Source organism: Lacerta agilis, chromosome 6 (genome assembly GCF_009819535.1).
Source record: "Lacerta agilis isolate rLacAgi1 chromosome 6, rLacAgi1.pri, whole genome shotgun sequence".
Lineage (NCBI taxonomy): Eukaryota > Metazoa > Chordata > Lepidosauria > Squamata > Lacertidae > Lacerta > Lacerta agilis.
Window position 1 is genome coordinate 56384363 of NC_046317.1, and position 12249 is coordinate 56396611.

General features: G+C 42.2%; 1 protein-coding gene across 4 annotated transcripts in view; it reads left to right on the plus strand.

Annotated features, from left to right (window-relative positions):
* Window positions 1-12249, plus strand: part of SRGAP2 (SLIT-ROBO Rho GTPase activating protein 2) — a 192917-nt gene that overhangs the window by 70482 nt on the left and 110186 nt on the right. The gene's annotated exons all lie outside the window — the stretch shown is intronic.

The window sequence follows — 12249 nt, forward strand, 5'->3', positions numbered from 1 at the left end:
CACAGCAAAAGTCAGCTTGCATGGTACAGTAGCAGCATTTAGTGGTGCTTAAATTCCTTTGTAGTTTTAGTTAGAAATGCTATTAGCTTCCCTTCCATGAAATTCCCATCAGAGGCAATCACCCTCCAGTTATAAGTGACAGTTCTTGTGTATGCATGGCTATCATTGAGTGAGTTTTTAATTTTTATGAAAGCAAAACCCCTTTTTTTAACCTCCACCTCTGCTCTTCTCTTTCCCAGAATATCCTGTCTGTCTTGTCTGTCTCTTTCAGATTGTGATCTCTTTACTGTAGGGTTAGTCCTTATCTCTGCAGTTGCTTCTCGGTGCTGAGCAGCCTGTGTTAAATAAAAAAATATGTAAATAGTCTGTTTATTTTGTAAAATCTCTTTGAGATGAAGTGTGCAAAAACAAGAAAGCCGGCCTTATTGTTCCTGGATTAAATAGGGGTTGAGGGGAGCCCTCATGGTTACAATGCAATATCTAAAGTACCCAAGACATGTGTCCCGACTGCGTGAGGCTGAGATTTGGGCGTGGACTGGCTGAGGTGACAGTCCCAGACAGAAATTAGAATGGTGCTGTGCTTGATCATATTCCCCCCTCCTGCCCTATGGCCTTTCATGTGTAACCTCATGCGGTATGTCAACATGCAATCTGGCGCCACCAGACACCAGTGGTTCTACTTGCCATATTTCTGTGGGCCCTTGGTATTTCTGCTATGCACCACTTTGGAATAGCTTTGTGAGTTGTGGAGCAGTAGTTTGGACAGCTGAGAATGGTCTCTCTTAACTCTTTAATGTCCATATATTTTCCTTTGGTTTAAAGGAGATTTTCATGCTGTGCTCTTCTTGCACACACACTCTCTCTTTTTGGCGGGGTGGGTGGGGAGAACCATGTCATCTAAGCCAGTGTTTTTCAACCTTTTTTGGGCAAAGGCACACTTGTTTCATGAAAAAAATCACGAGGCACACCACCATTAGAAAATGTTAAAAAATTTAACTCTGTGCCTATATTGACTATATATAAAGTAATTTTTCAATTTTTCCCACGGCACACCAGGCAACATCTCGCGGCACACTAGTGTGCCGCGGAACAGTGGTTGAAAAACACTGATCTAAGCCGTATCAGTTGGCATAGGGCTTGGGGAAGCAACTCTAAAGAACTGGAGAATGGTGATTTCAGTCCTCCTTTTCTGGTGGCGGGCACTTTCTAGGTATTGCCTGTGGTGTGCCTTGGTTTGGCTCATTAAATCTTGACAGTTTGGGGAATTCAGTTGCAGGGCATGAGAAGCTAGCATTATGCCGTATGTGGAAGAGAGAGCAAGTCTTCATAGTTCACATATGGAAGTGGAGCCTTAGTATGGCAGTCCAGGTGGACTGGGTGTAAGGAGGAGCTCCAGCTTTGTGGCAACTGCTGAGAAGAAACAAAAGGAGAACTAGTTGTTTTTACCGCCCCTGCCCCCCCAAAACGGGGGGGGGGCATCTTGATGAAAAGAGACCTTTGACCTCCATAAAAAGGTTGTCTTGGAGCAATTCTCTCCCTAAACAGGTTTGCTTGGCACAGCTATTGTTAGCTTTTTGGTACTAGGTTATGTCATTTAGGTATTATATTATTATTATTATTATTATTATTATTATTATTATTATTATTATTATTTATTGCTACTACTAGACCAAGCCTTTAAGACCTTTACTGTAACTACCCTTGTTTGCTTTTTACTTGCTTTTAATATTATGTTAATGCTTTTTAAATAAATAAAACAAAACAGCCCCAAACTATTAGAGTGGTAAGCTGCCCTGAGGACTTCATATCGTACAAAGGTGGGGTAGATCTTCTTTAAACAAACTGTGGTATGTCAGTAGTTTCTTCTAATAAGCTCTCTTTCCCTCCCTCTCCTTTTTAATAAAAACATGTTACTGTGCCAGCTTTCCATGATGACAAGCTGCTGCTCGGGAGGCTGGCCGTGAATAAACTCCTCTACCTGTTTTTCCAACGTCACAATGTTCTTTGGCTCAGAGGCATGAAGGGCATTCTTGAGGAAATGTTTTGCTAGCTTTATTCCTGGGCAAAATATCACATGTAGAGGAAGAAGATCACGCTTCTTGCAGGAATATATGACTGCCTACTGAAATAGATGCCTTGTTCCACCTTCCTAACTTACACTGGATATGCCAGGGTGGATGGGGAACCATAAGCCCTCTTCAGGAGTTCATGAACTCAAGAGGGGGGAAGTGTGTGCATGCCACCCCCAGTGACTCTGTTTACAGCTGCCGCACCCTTTCACATATTTAGTCTGAGCATCTGAAGAAGTCTGGATGGACGTGCTTTAAAGCTACCTCAGTGCCTGGAATCCTGATAATGCAGGGTTTCTGATCACAGGGAGGCTTCTCTCAGCGCTTTCAACCAAACACACTTAGAAGCCTTCTTCAAACCCTTGGACTAAACACATGAACTTTGGGTGGGTGTGTAGGGTACGGGGCAAGTGCATGTGAGGACATTGGGGGTGAAGCCAGCCCCCTGCATACTTTTTGCCCTTGTGTGTTCAGGATGAATGCCTGCAGAAGCTAAAGATAGCCTGCTTGGTCCTTCAGGGGGCAGGGATCGAAAGCATACAATGGGGCAGGCATGTCCAACAGGTAGATCATGATCTACCAGTAGATCACTGGACGTTTGCGGTAGATCACTGGTAGATCATTGGCTCCCCCCAAAGAAGCTGAACAACTGTGGCTCCTCTAAAAAAAGCTCAACATTTTACCTCCTCCCTGAAAAAACAACTTTGACCCGAACCCCCCAAAAGGGGGTAGATCACTGCCAGTTCATAACTGTGAGTAGATAGCAGTCTCTTGGGACTTGGCCACCCATGCAATAGGGCAATACCTTTATAACAACCCTTCAAAAATGTCACAAAGTAGTAAATAAGCTTTGGAGCTTTCCAGAAAGCTTCACTCAAGCCAGGTGTTAAAAAGGGGGGGTAGGGTGGAGAAGTAAGGAGAAGGGGAAAGCTGGCATGACACCAGCAGATGGAAATAATATTAAAATGGATTCCAGCAGTTGTGGTGCAGACATAATTAGATTAGTCTCTGCTGGGTGCTAAAATGGCTTTTCAGACTGCGTTGAGGGCTGTTAGGACTAAGAAACAAAAGCGGTTCCTCAGTGACATTCTGGAAACAAAGTTGTGCTTCGGAAGTCGAACGGAATCCTTTCTGAAAACGTTTGGAAATCAAGGCACAGCTTCCGATTGCCTGCAGGAAATTCCTGTAGCCAATCTGGAAGCTGCGTAAGCTGCGTTGGATGTTCAGGTTCCGAAGAAAGTTTGCAAACCGGAACACTCACTTCCGGGTTTGCAGCATTTGGTAGCCAAAATGTTCAACTTGCAAGGCATCCGGGATCCAAGGTACGACTGTACAACATTTAACAGAGTCTTGGTTCTGTCTCTAGCCTGAAGTGGAGTGTGCGGGCCACTTGCTGTTTTGGAAACATTCGTGAATGGGCCAGAGTGGGGATGTGGTTGTAAAGTTAGCTGTATTGGTCCGTAAGAAAAATCTCTGAAATCCACAATTAGGTAATAGATTAATTAGGTATCTGAAAAAGTGTGCATGCACACGAAAGCTCATACAACTAACAAACTTAGTTGGTTTCTAAGGTGCTACTGGAAGGATTTTTTATTTTATTTTTTAGCTTAATTAGGGTCAACCAAAAGGTCACAAACTTGTGCCAAGCTTTTGAACTTTGGACTGCAGTTCCCATCAGTCCCAGATGGCACACACTGCCCTAGAAGGTGGACTTAGGACATCACATTTTAGTGTCCTTGACCCAAGGAAGCTGCATGATTTCCCTTACCTGCTAATGCTGACATTCTGAATCTTCGTTATGCCATTTATGTATGTGCAAAGTTATTCTGGTTTTATTAACAGGTCGCATTCTCAGAACATCTGGTGTCAAGGTCAGTGTTAACATTGTTTGTTCTAACCCGTTCTTTGATTAGATCATCAGATACAATGTAAATCCCTTAAGGCACATGAGGTAAGATGTTCCAAACAAGCTCAGCTCTAGAGTCCACCACTACTCTGTCCTAAAAACTCTGGCAAAAAACGAGACAGTGAGTGCTCTGTGGGTTCTTGGAGAGCTTTAAAATAAATAAATCCTGCCTTAATAATTAATAATAATAACAATAATTTATTATTTGTACCCCGCCCATCCGTCTGGGTTTTCCCCAGCCACTTTGGGCGGCTTCCAACAAAGATTAAAATACATTAAAATGTCACACATTAAAAACTTCCCTAAACAGGGCCTTGTTTTATTTCCCAAATAGGAGTGATTTTTATAACTTTACTCCCATGCTGTGCCTCTTGTTTTGTTGAAATTTGAATGAAACTTTTGCCATCCTCATTCTTGCTTTGTGTGGGTTGGGGAATATATTCCTTTCTTCCAGCTTTAGTGTGTGATGTTTTAAAGCTATTAAAATGTATAGCATGTTTTGCAAAGGGAAAAGAAAGGTTATTTGAGAGCACAATGGGAATACAGAACTGCTCTTTGGATGTTTTTGAAGGAAAGGTTTCTGATCTGTAAATATTATCTAAAACTCCTTTCTAGGGGATATTAATGGATTTCCCAAATAATGTTTAAAGAGCTCGAAACATATTCCTGAGAATTTCAGAAGCATAATCAGAGCACAGCTTCCAACCACTTCTTATGGCCAGAGATACATCAAATGCTGCCTGCATTTCAGGCTACCATGTGTAGTATCAATTGTACTATTTACCGTACATTTGCACCCTGCCCCTTCTTCAATGAGTCCAGGACACAATACTTGCTTGTCAGTACTTTATATATTATATTATATTATATTATATTATATTATATTATATTATATTAATACATACTGTATTTTTCTGTGTATAAGACTAGGTATTTCCCCCCTAATAAATTATGTCAAAAATTAGGGAGCGTCTCTTATACACGGATAGTGCTGAGGCCATTTTCTTAAATCTTAGTTTCCAAAAATATGGGGCGTCTTATACATGGGGGCGTCTTATATATGGAAAAACATGGTACTTTATTTATATATTATATTAAATGCTCAGTTTGCACCAAGGAGGGTAGTATTTGAAAGCCCACAGTGCATAGGCAGTTTCCCAAGTGTCCCCAGTGTCCCTTAATTCTTGATTGTATAGCCCCAGGCTGCTTAATCCGCCTATGATGTTACAGCAGCTAAAATAGATCCTGACCAGGGTTGTATTGGAGCAGATCGACCACTTGCTGTAAGATAACCCCCTGCGAGCTCTTTTGCACTAGCACAGTGTCATATGAAAATGCATAGCCAGGTGGCTAAAGAAATGCAAAGCCTGTAAACTTTATGGAGTAGCATAAGTACAGTCCATTAGACTGGCAGACCTCTTGCTATTTTTATATAAGAAGAAAGAGCTTGTATGTCCCAGCCAGCTTATTGTCAAGTTTGAGGAGTGCCGCCTTTTGATCCTTTTGTTGGCTTTTGTCTGTTGTAGCAGCATACATACACAAGTCCAGGGAATGTGAACATTTTCCCCTCTTGTACGTGCTGGCTTTCCTTGGCAAGCAAAGCTAAGTAGTAGTTTTGCTTCACCCTGGCTCTCTCACTTCCCTTACACACTGAACCTTGAAACAATCCAGATTGCAAACTTCAGTCATTTCCTGTGATATTTTTCACAGGGCAAGAAACTCTGCCAGATCAGCTGCTTTGAAAGTGCCATTCTTGTGTTTTGTTCTTTAAATGAAACTATAATCTGTTTCTTACTACAGATCCAATCTTTCTCTCTCTCTCTCCCCTTGCTTCACCCTCCCCGTCTATGGAAAGAACAATGGAAGTCAACAGTAATCTGTATTCCTAACATTTCTAGGAAAGTTAACGGCGTTTTTTTTCTGGCAGGAAACTTCTGTTATCTTCTGACAATGGAATAAGGGATTTGTTTTTTGGAACTGCATCCTACTCCATCAGGAAGATGGTGCTACATTTGCATCACAGTGGAAAATATATCCTAGAAGCTGCAACATGAAGTAAAATACACAGAAAAAGAATTATGAATCTTGGCTTAAAAGCTGATTATTCTGTGCATGTAGTAGAGGTTATTCTGTGCATGTAGTAGAGGAGGTGCAAACTATTTGTTGTTCTTTATACATGTTTACCTTAGCCCCCTTCTGAAAAGCCCCTCTATCATTATAGTAACCTTATGAGTTGGATTAGAATGGGAGAGAGAGAGAGTAATGAGTCCATAAACACCCAATATGCTTCACAGCCATGCAGGGATTTAAACCCAGGTGTCATTGGTCCTAGTCCACTAGTATACCAGCTGTGGGGAACCTGTGGTCCTCTACATGTCGTTGGACTCCAATAACCATCAACTCCAACTAGCAAGGCCAGGACGGGAATTGTAGATGATAGGAGTTGTGATCTACCCCTGCCCTTTATCATATCAGTTCTAGTTGAGTTGTAAATAGTGTGGTCTTGAGAATTAGTCCACCTTTGCTGCTAGATTTCTGGTGCCATCAGTACACATTGGACCTGCTTGTAACCTGTCCTGGAAGCAGAACATGGGGCAGGGGCTCTCTGCCTCTCCCAAATCCTCCGCCGATGCCCCCACTATAGCTTCCCATGCAGCACAAATGGTTCCTGATGAACCATGTGAAAATGCTGAGTTGGGACATTTGATATATATCTGGTGGGGATATTTGATCCCTAATCAAGAACACTGTGCTCAATGGTCTTTTGTAATAGTTTTGTAATTGTTGAATTGGCAGCTACCCACTCTTTTATCTGCTTTTAGTCAGGAGTGGGAAGACTCCCTGGGTGTTCTTTCTATATTGAGTTGTGGAAGATTCTTTCCTTCTCTTGAGCCAGAGGCTCCTACATGTGGCGTGTCCTGTCAGTATGCAAAGAAGGCAACCCCGCAAATGAGTTTCATACTTTCTGTATTACCAGAAAGCATGGCTGTGCGCCAGTGGAAGTGTGTGTTGCCAGCTATCCTCATGATCTTTAGGATGAATCGGTCTGTTTGATAATTGTGTCCTCTGATTTGGATGCCCAACTGTTCTCTTCCCACCCCCTTTCCCGTTTTTAAAGGGAGGATTTTGTGTGGCTTGCTTTCACGGGGAGAAACACCCTCCTCTCTTTAATTCCAGATGAGTTTTAAAGTGAATTCTACAGCTGTTGGAAACATTCCTGCCATAGTGTGGCTTAAAACAATATTTTTATTATTGTCCCTTCCAAGTATTACACAATACAGTGGGAAAAAGAGTGGATGTAAACAAATGATAAAAGGAAACTAAGTAATCTAGGCAAGTTGGAAAATCAGAAGTACAATCTCCTGGGAAGGTGTCTGATGACAGCTCCTTTTACAGAGCTCAAGGTGGTTTACATACTTCACCTCCACTCAGTTTTCGCCTCACAACAACCCTGTGAGGTAGGCTAGGCTGAGAGGCAGTGACTGGCCTAAGCTCACCCACCAAGCTTTGAACTACAGTATTATTTGAACTCTTGTCTCCCAGGTTCTAGTCTAGCACTCTAACCACAACACCACACTGGCACAGTTCATTGAGACTTGTAAGTGACCTTCGCACCTGCGATTATTTGAGTTACTGCTCTTGCTTTAGCAAGGCAGTATACAGCTTGTGTTTGTAATACCTAGCCTCCTCCATGGTTTGTGTTGCTGACATTTCCAAGGTTCAAGACAGGTTGCAGTATCTTTTCAAAGTAGTATGTGTAGAAAAAACATTCTTCAGCTGGCAGGCAGCCTTAAACGCCCCTCTTTGCACAAATGTGTATATTTAGCACATGTGTAGAATAACAAAGATGGCAGCCACAGCAGATGATGACCACAACTTCCAGAGAAGGAACAACCTGCCTATAAACAGGCTTCAGCATATTCGCTCGCCACTCCAAGTGCGACACAGCCCTCCAAAAAGTGGGATGAATAGCTGACTTTCCTCTCAACTTCAAAGCTAGACCAATAAAATTGTCTGTTGCAGATCCCTGACAACCCTCTAGCTCAAGAGCTGAGAGGATGGCCAAGGACTGTTTGGCAGCTGCATGGCCAAGGCCATCAGAGAGGCTTAGTCATGAAGGGCCAAACCAGCAGTCCACAGTTCCACCCAAGCCTTTCCTATTGATAAAAGCTAGAAGGACTTGACAGGTGGGGAAGTGGCCTAGTGACTGCACTTTATTAATTTATTTGGCTTGGTGTGCAAGGCCAGTGAAAACTTGTAGACCTCTGTCATTATTCATGGTTTGGGATTAGGAATAGACTGCAGGATTTGGCCAGATCCTGAATTGGATTTTAGGATTAGCCTACCCCAAACCAGAGTTACCAATAGTCAGATAGTGCTGCAAAACCAGAATGGGAAATGCGGAAGGAGAAACCAAGAGCAGTTTCTTGTTAGTGAGTCAGAGAGGAAAGGGAAGTATGAAATCATGTGACCCAAATCCTTAAACCCATAGTTCACAGTTACATCTGTGCTGGCCCCACTGCATATGTGTTGGTTTTCAAGAAAGAGAAGGAAAAACGTAAAAACTGAAGCGCATCCAAAATGAGGTCTCAGGATGCTGAAAATATATGGATTTTATGCTTAAACACCCTACATGGATTTTCCCCCTCACAACCCACAGCCTCCTGATATATGTTCTTCTCTTTTTTGCTTTCTAGAGGGGAAAATAAAGCAGAGCTAAAGGTGTCCTATTGTTTAAGCAGAGGTTGGATGGCCATCTGTCATGTAAGATCTAGTTGAGATTCCTGCATTGCAGGAAGTAGGACTAAATGACCCTTGAGGGCCCTTCGAATGCTACAGTTCTATGATTCTATCTTAATTATTTACAAAATCATGGCTAATTCTAGGTTTCTGCTTTACTAAGGAAATAATAAGATGAGTTTGAATATAATAATTCTAACAATAAGAAAGTATATTAATAGGTTTATCAAAATCTCTTTCAATTGCACATTATCCTAAGTATGTTCTGGTTCTCTGGATATTAAAGCAAACTCATTTGCGTACAAAAAATTCTCCGCTTGCACAGACATTTAAACCCCAAACAGACTTAAAACTGAGATGATCATACCATTCAGATAACCCTTTGGAAAAAATAATTGCCTTGAACTACTTATTGTAGCTGCCTTGGAATAATCCAGTAAAGATCCTGTATTCTTCAGTGATTTTTATAACACCTGCTTATAGTTGCTGAACGAATCCAAAAGCAGAGGCTGTTCTTTCAGCACTACAAATATCCCCTTAATCCCTGGATTATTCCAAGTCTGCTACAGAGTCCCCTGATGTGCCCTGCATCGCAGACCCCATTTGCTCCTTTTTTTTTTTTTTACTTTTAGCAGCCCTTCATCCCTGTTGTCTACCGTCTAGCTACTCCTTTACCCTCGTCAGTTCCTCCTGCCTTTTACACTGAGTTCTCCCTGCCCATTTTTCTTTGCCTACTTACAGGGTTATGTGTTTTCTACACATTTGCTGTGCGTGCATAAAATGGCATCTTTCAAACCTCTGCTTTAATTTTAGAAAAGTGAGCTTTTCGCCCTTATGATGGCACAGAAGACCTTGAATGACTGGGCCTGGCTGGACCTGCCTTGGGCCTTTCCAAGGGACAGGAATAGAGCTCCCAAATGATTAAGGGGATGGAACGACTTGCCTGTGTGAGAAAAGGTTTCGGCATTTGGGACTTTTTAGTTTAGAGAGAAAGCAAGTCAGAGGTGACAAGATAATCATGCAGGGCATGGAGAGAATATAATATATATTATATTAGAGTGGATGAAAAAACTTCTCTTGAAAGAAAGATAGAAAATGTTGCAATATACACTTACTAACTTTGCATAATGCAACCCCATCAATGAACTGAGGCTTCATTTGTACAGAATTTTGATGGGTGAGAGGAACACAGAATATGCAGTCTTGTGTTTGATTTTGTCTTAAGCACCTTGGGGAGAAGATATCACTGGACTCCATTATAGACAGCATTCACCCCTGGCTGCTGCTTGGCCCCTGCTGTGAATTGCACCTCTGATAATCCATGGATGCAAGGGTGGACTATGGACTTTTGGCCAGTTGGGGCCAAAAAAAACCATGTTCTGAATCCGATCCCCACTATGACTGTGGTTGTCTCACTAATAAGTGATGGCAAATGGGAGAGGATTGGACTTCTTCCTCGCTTTGTCGTCATTTAATTTTTGTAACTGAAAATTAAAAGGGTCTTGACCTAGTGTCTAAGTGGGCTCCCAGATAAGTGTGTAGTGCAGCCCTAAAGAGAGCCAGTGTGGTGTAGTGGTTAAGAGCGGTAGACTCGTTATCTGGGGAACTGGGTTCGCGTCTCCACTCCTCCACATGCAGCTGCTGGGTGACCTTGGGCTAGTCACACTTCTCTGAAGTCTCTCAGCCCCACTCACCTCACAGAGTGTTTGTTGTGGGGGAGGAAGGGAAAGGAGAATGTTAGCCGCTTTGAGACTCCTTCGGGTAGTGAAAAGCGGGATATCAAATCCAAACTCTTCTTCTTCTTCTTCTTAATCTTCATTTGTGTGCTTTTCTGCTAATATTTTTTGTAGGCTGTAGCAATGAGGAGAACATGTTACTATATAGGAGAATAGAGCGAGAGGTTTTGACACTATATCTATTTCAATGTTATAGCTTTTTTAAAAAAATTCAGTACAGATTATTGTAAGGTACTGTGCAGCCATTCTCCTTTCAAAGAAAGAGAATCATAGGGTGACACTAGTGTCCTAAGAGAACCCAGGGAAGTTGTTTATTTATACAGGCCAATGGTGTGTTGTATTTAAAAGCCCTGTTATTTTTATTAATACTTTGCTGTCAGGATAAATGGTGAGTTACTGAGCATTTGTTAAACATCCTGTCGTGAGATGCACCTCGTGGCTGCTCTGAGAAGAAGTGATTGTGGTCATTGTTCCGAGAAAGTTACCGCCCTGCTTTCTGTTCCCTGATATTGAACATTAAGTTTCTGGAAGGCTACAGTTCACAAGGTCCTCAAGTAGCAGAATTGTAACTTTCTCTCAGCATGTCATCTAATGTTTCTATACTAGGGTTGATTTGCGGATATGATCTTGTTGAAATCTGGTTTGTACAGATTGGTGGAAAGAGATTGCTGGCAAAGCCATCAGAAGCTTTAGCGATACTTCACCCTGAAGATGATCATTCTGAAACAGAATGAAACAATATTTTAAATTTTATTGTATTTTTATCTTATTTGGCTTAATTTTGCAGGGTTTAGTGGCTTACAGTGCAATCTTACGTTGGGTTTTATCATCACTGGGAACTAATTTAAGACCTTTCTGGTGAAAAATGATGTATGAATAACAAAGAACAATAGTCTTTAAAGAGGTTTTATATCTATATACAGTATATCTGTATCTATCTATCATCTATATCTATCTCATGCCCATCAGGCTGAGTTTCCCTAGCCACTCTGGGTGGCTTACAACATATAAAACAACAAAACACCAAACATTACAAAACAAGATACCTTATACAAGCAACAAACAAGCCAATAAATCAATAAAAACCAATAACAATAATGACAGTTTACAGTTATACCCAAATTAAAGTAACCGCCAACTTCAACTAAACATTTAGCCAACAACAACCTAACAAAAATGGTCAGGGAGCTGCCCTCTGCTGCCAGACAGAGTCTGGGTGGGTACAGGCAGCCCCAGCCACTCTTAGCCAGTGATACGGCGAGTCTTCCAGTACTTCCCCTGGGGAGGAGGAGTTATCCTCAGGCAGCCAGGTGGAGTGCGGGCTCCAGGAGGCTGCTCAGAGACCCAGCACCGTTCGGCAGACCCGTTCAGAGGGGAAGATGCCACTTCTGTCGCCTGAACTGTGCGGGGGGGGGGGGTGTCAAAATACCGGGAAGGTGGGCTTTTAGGATCCCGAAATTCCTATGCTGGGGTCGCAGCCAGAGACAGGCACTTCTGGATTCATCTAGCGACTAGGCAGTCATGTTTCTCAGTAGCTCTGCACGGTAAATAGCCTTGCACAATAAAATGGTTCAAAGACAAGACTGACTTTGTCTTTACTTGTGAGCAACCACTTGAGGATCCTGACAGCAATGAAACAGAGGAACCAAAATTAGAACCGTTTAAAACTTTTAAAACATTTTAGCCAGTTGCCCCAACCCAAGAGTTGTTCTAGCAATGTCCCATTGGACTCCCAGGAGCCTTTTAGCTGTTCAGGGTGAGTCTGTGCTCCTCCCCCTAGGCCAGGTGGAAATGAGCC